This window comes from Sinohyriopsis cumingii, unplaced genomic scaffold, assembly GCF_028554795.1.
Source record: "Sinohyriopsis cumingii isolate HCF-2022 unplaced genomic scaffold, ASM2855479v2 utg002947l, whole genome shotgun sequence".
NCBI lineage: Eukaryota > Metazoa > Mollusca > Bivalvia > Unionida > Unionidae > Sinohyriopsis > Sinohyriopsis cumingii.
In genome coordinates, this window is record NW_028316344.1 from 168,617 (window position 1) to 181,245 (window position 12,629).

General features: G+C 35.0%; 1 pseudogene; it reads right to left on the reverse strand.

Annotated features, from left to right (window-relative positions):
* LOC149769954 (coiled-coil domain-containing protein 138-like) overlaps positions 1–12,629 on the reverse strand; it is a 72,672-nt pseudogene that overhangs the window by 17,449 nt on the left and 42,594 nt on the right.

Here is a 12,629-nt window from a genome sequence, read left to right on the forward strand (position 1 = left end):
AAAGCTGGCTGCCATATATAGATTCTCTTAATCTGAAAATAATGTAAAGGCCATACTGATATTCTGAAACCCGAGATCTCGTGTCTAAATGACTTCGGCTGTAAGAGATAAACGTCAAATCAACAGAGGCTCCATGTGCCCAAGTGTACTAAGGTGCTTGCTTTTACATCACTTGCACATCTCACAGAATGAGTTTGTGTCAATGATCAACAGATTTAGGTTGGCGGTCTTTCGGGGTTCTTCCTCAACCTAATATATTGTTAAAAAAAATCAAACCAAACTAAATCAACCAACTAATCAACTGTGGCAACAGCAGCAAAGGTACTATTCAATCATTTTTGCCACAGCTGTACAATGTTTACTGGAGTAATGTTTGTAGACCTTTGAAAAACGTCAATTATGTCTTTCGAACAGTTACCTAAAAGTCATCTTCAGTTGGTACAAATGGATTTTTCATGGTGAGCATATGAGATGGAAAAGTCTTTAGCAATCAAGTATCACACACTGCCGAAAAGTTTACATATTAGTTCATTTACATTTTATCTTACAATGTTCCATGTTCCAGCTAGAACTGTTATAACTTATTCAAGCTATAGCCTATAGCCACCAATATCTGTAATAAATATTTGTAACAAAGTATGAGATATTGGTTGCATCAATGTTTTTTAGTGATGCATTTGAATGGAGCAACAACCACAATCAACAAGCCAAGAAACAAACTTATTCACATCTCTCAGGCAGAAGTAGTGTATAATCATAATCTGCCAAAAGATTTTAAATTTTTTAAATTTGCCAAATATTTTTCCAACCATACTGATTCAGTGGACATATCACCAGAATGGACAGAAACAGACCAGAAGGCTTAAAATCGATTTGATACATCTTTTAAGTAGTTAAAGTCATATTGGTTTAGTTAATTGTACACCGTTTATTGTCTTCCTTTTGATGAAATTTCTTACTGAAGCTGAGAAAATAATGTTGCACACATAAAAAAAGAGGCACACTTCTAATCATTATTGTTTTTATTATACTTCTCCATTCCAGCCTGTTCTTATGATCTTGTCCCCCCACATACTATTTGTCTTGTGTATGATATGTATCTAAATTTCTCACTTACTTTTCCTACTACTATACAAATGTTCTGTGAATATGCATATCAGTGTGAAACGCAACGGGGAGACTAAATCCAAGATTGAAAACATCTACATTTCTGGATGAATTCTGCTTGGATTCCATATTTTTGCACAAAACCCAAGAGTTCAGGACTCTCTGTACTAATTCAGTTCCTACTGTAAACCCGTGCAAACACCATGATATTAAAATTCAGTGACTTAAAATTTTAAGTGCTCATGATCAAATTAGTATCAGTATAGACACATCTATGACAACAGCTTTTTTGAAAAGAAAACCATTACAGCCGCTCCATTTTCTGGATCTATACAAATTTGAAATGTGTTCTTTCAATACTGCCGCTGCTGATTTCAGTAATGAGTTATCCAAACTCAGTCTGTAAAGGGACTGAAATTATGTTAATAAATCAATGTCCCTCACTTTTTTCAGTTATAAGTAGGACAAGCTCTCAAAATCAAAAGATTGTTTTTACTAAAATCTTACTTTCATTATCAATCAGTCAGGGAGAGTCAAACCCATATATACTCTATTTTATCTTCACTGATTTATAGCATGGTTCTTGTTCTTTCACATCTGTAGCAATGCGAATCATGTAACAACTCTCAATGGTTGTAAGCCTTTTTCGACCATGTTGACTGAACATACTTTAAGATAATGTTCAAGTAACAGAAATACAATTTGATAACCAGAGACCAATAAAATCGAATAGTTGTTATCTCCCCTGCAGGGATGCTGCCAAGATTTCAGGATTTACTCTAAGTTTTGTGTGTGTGTGGTCGCCAATGAGGAAGTGGCGGTGGGAGGAATAGCCATTGTTAAATATCTCCCTAACACTTAAATATGTCAATCGTTCTTACTGTTCCACTCTGTTAAGGCTCTACTGAAATCAAAATTCTCGAAGAGATGTCATCTCTAGTTGTATAGCGATTATTACTGTGATTTCATTGGGCATGGTCACATGGTTGTGGTGGGGTTTTGGCTGGGATGGCAGAAATCCATAGGCTTACTCCATGATTGACAGCTAATTACACTGTTGTCAAAAGAGCAAAAAAAATTATAACAAGTCAGTTGTACTCGGATACTTGATTCATAGTCAATGAACAGGTTCTAAAACTGATGCGTTTATTTTGGAGCTATGTTCCTCCATCACATTCAAGATTTGGATCTTCTAAAGGTGAAATTAGTACAGTTGCATCCTAAACTACTATCATGGCTACTTCAAATGTCATTTATTGTGAGACTTTAATGCAAGAACTCTTAGCTTCAGTGATTTTGGGGTTTAAAATATTAATTTCTTCTCAAACAACTCAATTTGGTACAGATTACGTTTTTTTTAATGATACTGTGAGAATTCTTGATGTGTAAAAATTACTCAAGAAATGAACATCAGATCAAAAAATTACTACCACTGGGAAAATACTGATAGGAATATACAGAAATAATGATATTATTACTTAAGTAGAATATGTGGTGACAATACGACGCTAGTTCTACAACTTTGCAAAAATACATCTTGTACAACTATTTTATTATTTCTAACAAGTCTGTAATATGACAATAATTCTGCCCACTTTTGCTTTAGTCCCTTGCTAATTAAAATAGTTTTAGATTTTACAATACTAAGCACATTTTACCTTTTGACAATAACACATCATTACAAATATTTAGATTGCAAAAAAATAGAAGTTACAATTTTATTAAAAGCACTGGTACCAGTAAGACTAAAGGAGATGGTAAAAGAAGAATCATGATGAACAGATTAGTAGTGTAGTAAAGATTCGATACATCAGAATGACATCAAGATTATTTTCATCAATTTCATAATTAGTTAATGACACTGCTTAAAAATTTAGTGTACTAGATACTAGACTTTTTTAGTTATCCAATTTGTAATACAAATAGCGAATGATCGCTTGGAACCAAGTGCCAAAAGGTCTGCAGAAAATGCCACCATTATCAAAATATACATAGGAAGAACCGAACACAAACAGGACAAATTGTATCAATCTTGCTTTGAGTTTACAAAGATCAGTGAGTCTTTTATGTTTAATGTCATTTAATTCTTGCACATAAAAAGCATGTACATCATTTGGTCATACATCTGCATGATATGAAACTTTGTCTCTTTATTCTTTTGTTGCCATAGTGGTTCTGCCAACTAGAGACCTACACACACTTAATTATGTTGTATGGGGATTCGCTGATGTTCCCTATGAGCATTAATCGGTTATTGTTTCTGAATTTAATGTGATCCTCCTCCTCTGTGCATGAATATTATTTTGTGCTGTGAACTCCTTTCATTGCCTGCTGTCTGAAACGTATATGCATAACTAGCTTGAAAAAGTTACTTTTCTTTATGGTTGTGCAATTGTCAACATCTCACAGGTATGGCCCCATGGGTATTCTTTCTTGGATATCTCTGTTCCAAAAATAAACGTTTTGAACCAGAGGTCTCGTTAGGATTTTAAAAATAAGAGTCCATGGCTCCCATTTTGGTAAAAATATGAGTCCCAACAGCAAAAGTTGCAGTCCCCTCCCAGAAAACTATGCAAATTATAAAAACTACTGGTTGCCATAGAGTTTAATTTCTACATTCTTTATAACACTGACATAGCTCTTGTTTGTCCATCAGAGTGAGTCTGAATTTTTTCGATCCAAGGAAGGTCGTATGCAAAGCACTAAGCTAGGCATTACACATTTTCTTACACTTGGCTACTGTCCCTTCCAAAGTATCAGTTCTAGCAACTTTAACACTCTCTTGAATCTCATTACAATCTTCATCAGTTTGGAGTTGAACCCCAAAATACTCATTCAAGTCTAAGTCTCAACATGTCATGATTCCGAGGTCACTTGCACTGCTTATTTTGTTACACTCGGAAATGAACACAAAAATGAAAGCTAAAGTTTTTTTTTTTTGATGTACTGTTATAAATGACAAACATGTCCATCTCTGGGTCTTTCTGCCTCTGAATTCAAGCACTGTAAATATCAGTAGATTCTCCCACCCAGCTGCCAGTCAAAGCCTTTGATCTTGTCGCTCAGCTACTGCAGCATGTTCTTTTGATGTACTCTTATAATGGTGATGACTTGGGGTGGGGGGGTACTTTCAGCCACTAAAGGCTGTCATTGTAAATATCAGCACAGATAACTGATCAACCCATTTTCCCAACATGCAGGTGACTAAAGCAGGACTGGCAAGTCTTTGAATTTTACCGCCCACCTAAATTAACAAAACTGGCGTCCAAATACGCGTGATCATAAGCATTTCCGAGACCTCTGTCAGTTTTCACTAACATGAACTCTGCCAAAGATTCCCTTCCTTGAATTAGTGCTTTGCTGCCTCTTATGCCAGATTTTTCTCTTCCATAATGCTGTATTAGGGTTTTAAGTCCAAAATTCCCATAGTCTGCCTGTTCAGACATGCGTATCTTGAATAAATATAACCGGCATATTGTCCATCCAACACGTACATCGGACTCGCACTCAACATCCATTTAGGGCTCAAAATCGCACTGGAATTTCCAGTGACATTTTCCCAATGTCCAACAGACCGATATACATGAAATTCACTGTCATCATTGCTATCACCAGCCAGTATTTGCCGACTGAAAAAGTCGTCTGAGGACAAAACTTGTTGTGATTCAGCCATTTTTTTTCATGTGTGGCCCTTATTCGAAACACGTATTTGTAAAACGTCCATGATGAAGGAAAGGCTAAAACTACCATAACATGCCTGTTCCAGGGCCGATGGGGCCAATCAAATTTAGTTTAACAACCATTCATTTCGAACCGAAGTACCCAGATATCTCGATGTCGCATCAAGCGCTGTGAGGAGCTGCGGCAGCGCTAAATACGTAGCGAAATGCACGTTTAAAGTTAAAAGTTAATACAAATTGCATACAGCGCAAAGCACATGTTTTATATCCGCGACGTCGACGTAATTTGCTTTACGCGTATCATTGCTTTTAAAAGTACGCGAATTCGTACAAATTAAGTGCACTCGCGTGTACTGGCATCATTTTCTGACCCAATGTTTTATTCACGTTAGACTACTAGGAGGGGGTTGGATGCGGTTTTAAATATATATTCTTTTATTTCTGACAACCCCACCAGCAATTTCTCATTCTGTTAACACAACCCACAACAGAAGTGATTTTCCTAACCAACCTTCTACTGTCAGAATCAAAATAGTTTGAAACACAACCTCCAGCAAAAAATTTTTCTTAAAGTGCCGTCCAAGGGAATATGTGTTTTGCTGGAACAGCCCTTATCATACACATTCAAAGACATGTGCAAAAGTTCATTAGATTATCCTCATGCCTCCGGTGGCATAAGCAGATAGAGCATCCATCTCAGATGCAGGAGATCATGGGTTTGAACCTTGACCAAGTCACACCAAGGACTTATCAAAAAGGAACTAGTAGCTGCGTTGCTTGACTCAGATTTACGAGGTTAGCGTCAGGACTGGTCGGCCTGATGTCAGGATAATGTGACTGGGTGGGACATGATGCTACATGTCTGCGGCATGATGCCCCAGTTCTAGACATTACTATAAACTGCCACACTGCACATATTGTAGCGATGTGACTAAAATTGTTTTAACTATGTTAAAAATCTACATCACACTCACACACACTCTCACGACTAAGTGTTTACGAAACTTTTGTACTCCAAAATTCACAATTTGGCATGAATATGTGTGATTTAGATTTTTAACATAACTTTAACAATTTTTCAGTCATATCGCTACGATGTCTGCAGTGTGACGGTTTATAGTGATGTTTAGCACTGTGTCATCATGCCGCAGACATGTAGCATGATGTCCCACCCAGTCACATTATCCTGACACCAGGCGGACCAGTCCTAATACTAACCTCTTAGCACCAGTTTTGTAAGTCTTGGTATGACTCGGCCAGGGTTCGAACCCGCTACCTCCTGCATCCGAGGCGGACACTCTAACCACTAGGCCACCAGAGCGGTCCTGGCATGAATAGATGAATGCTTTTATTTGATAGACAGGCCAATGAATTAATATTATTTATATTAGTCATATCAAGTAATCACAATGCTTGAAATAATAAAAGGCTGATATAGATTGTGAATTAAACTTCAATCAAATAGTAACTACTATTATATATGCTTTGAATGTTCCTTCAGTGAACATAATTTTATGCATGAAACTAGTACATGTGAGTTTTTCAAATTAGATAACAATAAAACGGATTAGGCTTTATATTTTGTACTTATACCTCATATGCTCTTTAATTACTTTCAAATTTATTTTATTTAGGAAGTATTACATATTATCAAAAAAAAACAAATTTTAAGTTGAATATATGTTTCCTGTGTGTTTTCCATGAATTATAATGTCTGTACAGATGTGGAAATACCACAATGAATATCCAATTTAACAAATGGTAACAAAAAATGTTAAGATCATATTGGATAGATACATATATGGATGACAAACCCATCCAAGTCAAAGGCCACCAAAAAAGAAGATTGGAAAAAGAGGTATGACATTATGAAAGGACACTTCCCTACTGAAAGAAAGGCAGTAAGCTTTGGACTGGGCATTATTTTATCTCTTTAATGTCATATAAAATGAACAACTAGAAAGATATTTGCTCTATTATAAAATATTCACTTCATGCACTGTACTGAAATAGAAATAAACAGGAATAAAAGAATATGAAATTTATACAGTCTCAAGGACTGGATACACATTACTAACTGAAAGGTTTAACTCAGCATTCCATGAAACTTACAAGCTTAACTCTGTATTGTGTATACCTTCAGAACTTTTTCCTGTAGAAACTCTGGGGATGAAAATCTCTCAACTGGTCGTGTAGGTTGGTCTGTCACTTTGTATCGTAAATGTGCATCACATATCCAATCCAGCAGTGTCGACATAACTTCAAACGTGTTGACTGTTGTTGAGCCCTGCCAGTGGTATACAGATAAACTCCAAAATTTAATTACTGCACATAATAACAGGTTTGCATTGTTGTATAATAACTTTTTATTTACATTCTGAAAAGAATTTCTGTCTGTTTGTTTTGCTTAACGGATTTTTCCCCACTTTAAACTGCAAGCTTACATTATTTCCAGTAGGACATTATACAAAACATGTGTTTATTTACGTATATAGCACTAAATGCTAAAAACAATATATTACGTTAGTGTGATGATACTCATTCTTTATGTTAAAATTTAGGGAATTAAACAAGGATGCTGGGTCTTCAGTATTAGGGATGATTGCTTCCTAACTTGATTTGAACAAGTATGCCGGTTTTCAGAACTTGTGATGATTGCTTTCCAACTTTTATTTTAAATGAGGATACTCTGTCTTCTGTATTATTGATGATTGTTTTCTAAATTGATTTAAACAAGGATGATGGGTCTTCATTATTTGTGATGATTGCTTTCTAACAGGATTTTAAATGAGGCTGGGTCATCAGCATTGCAATAACTGCTTTCTTACTCGATTTAAACAAGGACGCTGTCTCCAGTATTAGTGATAATTTCTTTCTAAGATTATTCCATTCAAAAGTGTCTGAGGGTGTGTTATACCAAAATCTTTCTTAACGCATTAACCCCTGGCGCCATGTTTACGAGACAGGATGTAGTAGTCTACTACTGAGCCCTGTAAGGTCAAGGTCATGTGTGTGGTATTATTGACATGTAGACAGATGTAGCTCTACAATGATACCAAACAATCTGGACGTTCTAGTTGCATTACAAAATACAGAAGGAAAAGCCTAATTTTTTGGACCCAATTTTTTTTCACCAAAAATTAGCCTGTGGTGTCAAAATCTGATTTTGTGTCTGGACTTTAGACCTTTTGGCCTCAGAGGCAAGGCAGATTGAACTGCACACAGATAGGTGAACCTTTGCAAAAAGAAGCATAAGTAGGGCAAGTGGTCTTTATACGAAAATGATGAGTCCGTTAAGCAAAAAAAAATTAAAACAATGCAACTGTTACCCTTTTGCTCAAGTGCGAGCAAAATAGCCAATAAAAACGACGTTTCTAACATAACTAGGCATTAGGTTAACAAGAAATCTCTTGGAAGTCAATGAATAAGCATGTATTCAGAAATAGCCCCCAAAATGTGTTTCCTACTCACACTTCATGCGAAAATGGCAAAAACCTCCAGGAGTTATTGAGTTAAAGATGTCTGATTTTTTAAAATCAGCACTTAATGCTCAACTAAAAATCACAGCTGATCATTGCATTAATGCATCAAATCAATATGATGTCACCTTTTACCAAGGCTCATTGAAATGCTGTTAACTTTGGGAGAGATTGGACACAAAATAAGGTGTTTCTGACTTTTGCCTATTACTAATTAATGAAAAAGAAAATGCCAATACAGTTTTTACAATTACAATAACAGTCCTGTAAAAGAAAATTATAAAACAACAAAAGTATATAAGACCTTGTCCTATGACTCTGTCTTTGAAATATAAAACAGAAAGATGTGAAATGAACAATTTAAGTAAAATCAACAAGCATTTTATTTATTTACAGTTTTGTGAATTTAATCCCAAATAATCGTAACTGCCTTTTCACAAGTCCAAAAATACAAAATGTTCCAAATGAATTCCAAAAGTCTAGAATATCAAGCTATAACACAATGATGTATTCCAGAATATCTTTGAATGAGTTCACAATAATAATACAAAGTAGTATACATTAAACCTGGGTATTTTACCCTGACTTTTGCTCACTCTCCTATGGATTTAAGCATGATCAATTTCTAAAACCGACACTGGTTGTTTTGGATCACGTCAAGGAGTGTACGCTCTCCATTGTTCTCCAGCCATAGAGGTAAGTGTTAAATTTACATTTTCATTTGATATGCGAAGCTTATTCGGTTTGTAATGTCTTATCACGTAATAATGTATTTATTACAACGCAGATTTGAACTTTGAATTACAAGTCACTATTAGAGGTTAAAGTATTATCATATCTCAAGGGATTATACAGAAACTATTATTATGAGCAATTTGGTTTTATTGTAGCTGATTGTGACTGTCGCTGTGATTGTGACTGCCACTCTGATTGTGTCTGTCGCTGTGAAGTGTGATTATCAATGTGACTGTGAATATGACTAGAGCTGTCTGAAGCTGTCTGAAGCTGTCTAAAGTTGTTTAGAGCTCTCTGGAGTTTCCAGAGTATTTAAGGCTGCGTGTTGTCGATACGTATGTATGTATGTACGTCTGTCTGTGCCACGGACGTAGACGTAGCAAATTAAAAAGGGTGCTGTATGCTGTCTGTACGTGTGTATACGTATGACTGTACACGTGGTGGATCCATAAAGGGTGCGAGCGGCCGATAAGAGTGTGGGCCAACCCAAGGAATCGTGCGACTGTACAAGGGGTCTAGAAGCATACGTTCTGTTAAATTGTTGTTCCAATTGCTTATTTTATGTTCATAAGATTATTTTGAAACTTCGTTGTGTTCATAAGATTATTTTGAATCTTATTTTTGTTCATAAGATTATTTTGAATCTTAGTTGTGTTCATAAGATTATTTTGAATCTTAATAGAGTTCATATTCGAGATTATGTGAATCTCTCTTATAGTGTAAAATATTGTTTGAAGCGCATCAGCAGTCCATGAGGTTTCTTGGATCTGTACTTCATATTGATTTAATATTTATGGTTTATTTTTCGATATGTGAATGTTGTGTAGGGTTATTTGAGTCAATCGTATGTTTGAGAGCGTGAGAGAATCATTGTATTTTTCCATCATATATTTTTCTTTATTAATTCATAAATTTCCATGTTTCTTACATTGTGTTTGTCTTATTCATTTAGTCCAAAGACCCACTCGTTTTCTATTATGGGACAATGGTGTCAGAAGTGGAATCTTTGGATTAAGTGAATCGTCATCATATTGTTTGTGAAAGTCTACACTTATAGTTTATATTCGAGTGTGACCTTCTTGACAAGATAATCTTCAAGTAGGTGTTTATTTTGTTTAGTTCTAGATCTGTGGGTCTAGTATAAATACGTATTCATTTTGTTTTGGTTGCCTTCGTCAGGAATAGTTTCTTTTGTAAAAGTAAATTTGTTTTGTTACTATTAATCATGTCATCCCTTAAGGACTTGGTCGCCTTAGGCAAAGAACTTGGGAATGAGGGAGAAAGGGAATTTATTAAGGAAGAACAAGCCCAGGAGAGGGATGAAAGGGTAAGGGCAAGGGAATTAGAAATGGAAGAACAATCCCAGGAGAGGGATGGAAGGGTAAAGGAGATGGAAAGGACCAAACAACTTGAAAGGAAAAAAAGAGAAACAGAGGAAAGGCGGGCAGAATTAGAGAAAAAATAGTCGAATAGTTCTAAGGCAAAACCAATTTATTTCTTTGTTTAATTCTGTGACAACCTTGTCCTATGACTCTGTCTTGAAATATACAACAGAAAGATGTGAAATGAACAATTTAAGTAAAATCAACAAGCATTTTATTTATTTACATTTTTGTGAATTAAATCCCAAATAATCGTAAATACCTTTTAACAAGTCCAAAAATACAGAAGGTTTCAAATGAATTCCAAAAGTCTAGAATTTCAAGATATAACACAATGATGCATTCCAGAATATCTTTGAATGAGTTCACAATAATAATACAAAGTAGTATACATACAACCAAAAATGATCGAGCACTTTAATAATTCCAATGAGTATTTGAATACATAATTTCTCTTGAATTATAACAAAACTGCTGTAAATTCTGATCATGAATTTATTCCCAGAGACTAATATAAAATAGATATTAAATATTTATCTGTTAAATCCCTATTTATCACATCTTTATCTGACCTACATGTCAGTCATTCTAATGGTAAATTCCATGCTAAATTGTAAACCTGACTGGACCTAGAGTGTTATGAAATCAAATGCCTAAATTATTTACAGCTTACAATAATAGAAAAAAGTTAGCTATATAGGCATTCTGTTTACATAGCCTCAAGTTCAACCTACAGACATGTACAAAAGTTAAGCACACAATTAAATATGCATAACATTTGGGAAATCATAAATGACTTACGACCTGCTTTAAATCGACCATGCCAGTTTTCTGTTGCAGATATTGACATTTTTAAATACTCATTATAACTTTAACAAAGTACAATTATCCATTTTTTTTAACAAAAAGTCCAAATACTGCAATGTTTATCAAAGCAATTCTCTTTAAAAAAATGAATAAAAAAGGTACAAAGTAGAATACATTACTTTTGGTACCTCACTATTAATGATTGATAGGGGATCCATTTAAATTGTTCAAAATAATATAAATTGTAATAATATGGATGTTTTCAGGATATAACAAAAGAATGCACATTAGCAATACTCGTTTTTAGTGACGGATGCAGTTCAATAATTATAATGGGAAAGAAGAAACTGGTCAAGCAGGTCAAAGCTAAAATTCAAACCTTGATGGATTTGGAAGACTTTGTCCTTTCTTCCATATCTGGCTGTGATGTCTGTTTGGGTGCAGATGTGGCTGATGAAGCAATGGTCAGCTGTTCTGAATCTCTCTGTATCTGGAAGAACTCATGTTTCTTCTGCAGCACACATTAGAAAGTTTGTAAAAGATTATTTTTAACATCCTGACACATTTTAAATCAATGACATAAGTTACCAAAAATTCACTTCATTTATAAATGAGGTTTCCTCGAAGGGAGTAATGCATTGCTAACCCAAAATTAGGATGTAAAGGTAAGACCATTTTTTCTTGTAACTGCTGAGTATTGAAATCATCTCTGACATTTTGAGCAATAACAAGATTTTATTTTAGCCTCTGGGGTCACAAATGGGATGTAAGATCAGCAACATTTTCATTTAGGACCAATAATACATCATTAGAAAACAGCATGTAAATGTGAACAGACATTCAGGAGTAGCAGGGCTAACATGATTTTATCAGTGTCATTGTCATTTAGGATCAACTAGACACCAAAGGGAGTCTTTCTGGCAAAAAACCAATGTCAATAAGGCTTTCCATTTAGGGTTAATATCAATAAGATTTACAAGATGCATACTATGGTGGCCATACTGGAAGGCACCCTTTTCATTTACAATTAACATGACATAATAAAAAGGCTTTTCATGAAAACCCTGTCAGTATGAATTAAATTTAAGAGTAGTAGTGATTAGATTTTCAAGCGATCAGCCATAGTGGCCATATTGGATATCACTTGAGTACTATTTTCATTTAGGAAGAACTGGACCTCATTAGAAGTCTTCTCCTGAAAACTCCATGTTGATATACATTTCCCTTTAGAAACAGTAGTGACAACAAGATTATCAAGAAAGCAGCCATTGCGGTTGTGGCCATATTGGATATCACATTGGTACCATTTTATCTTAGGCCCAACTACATATCACAGGAAGTCTTTTCACCAATTTCACTACTACCATCCATATAGAAGTAGCAATAACAAGATTTCCAAGATTGCCACAGCAAAAGTCAGATCATTGGTACCAACTAAA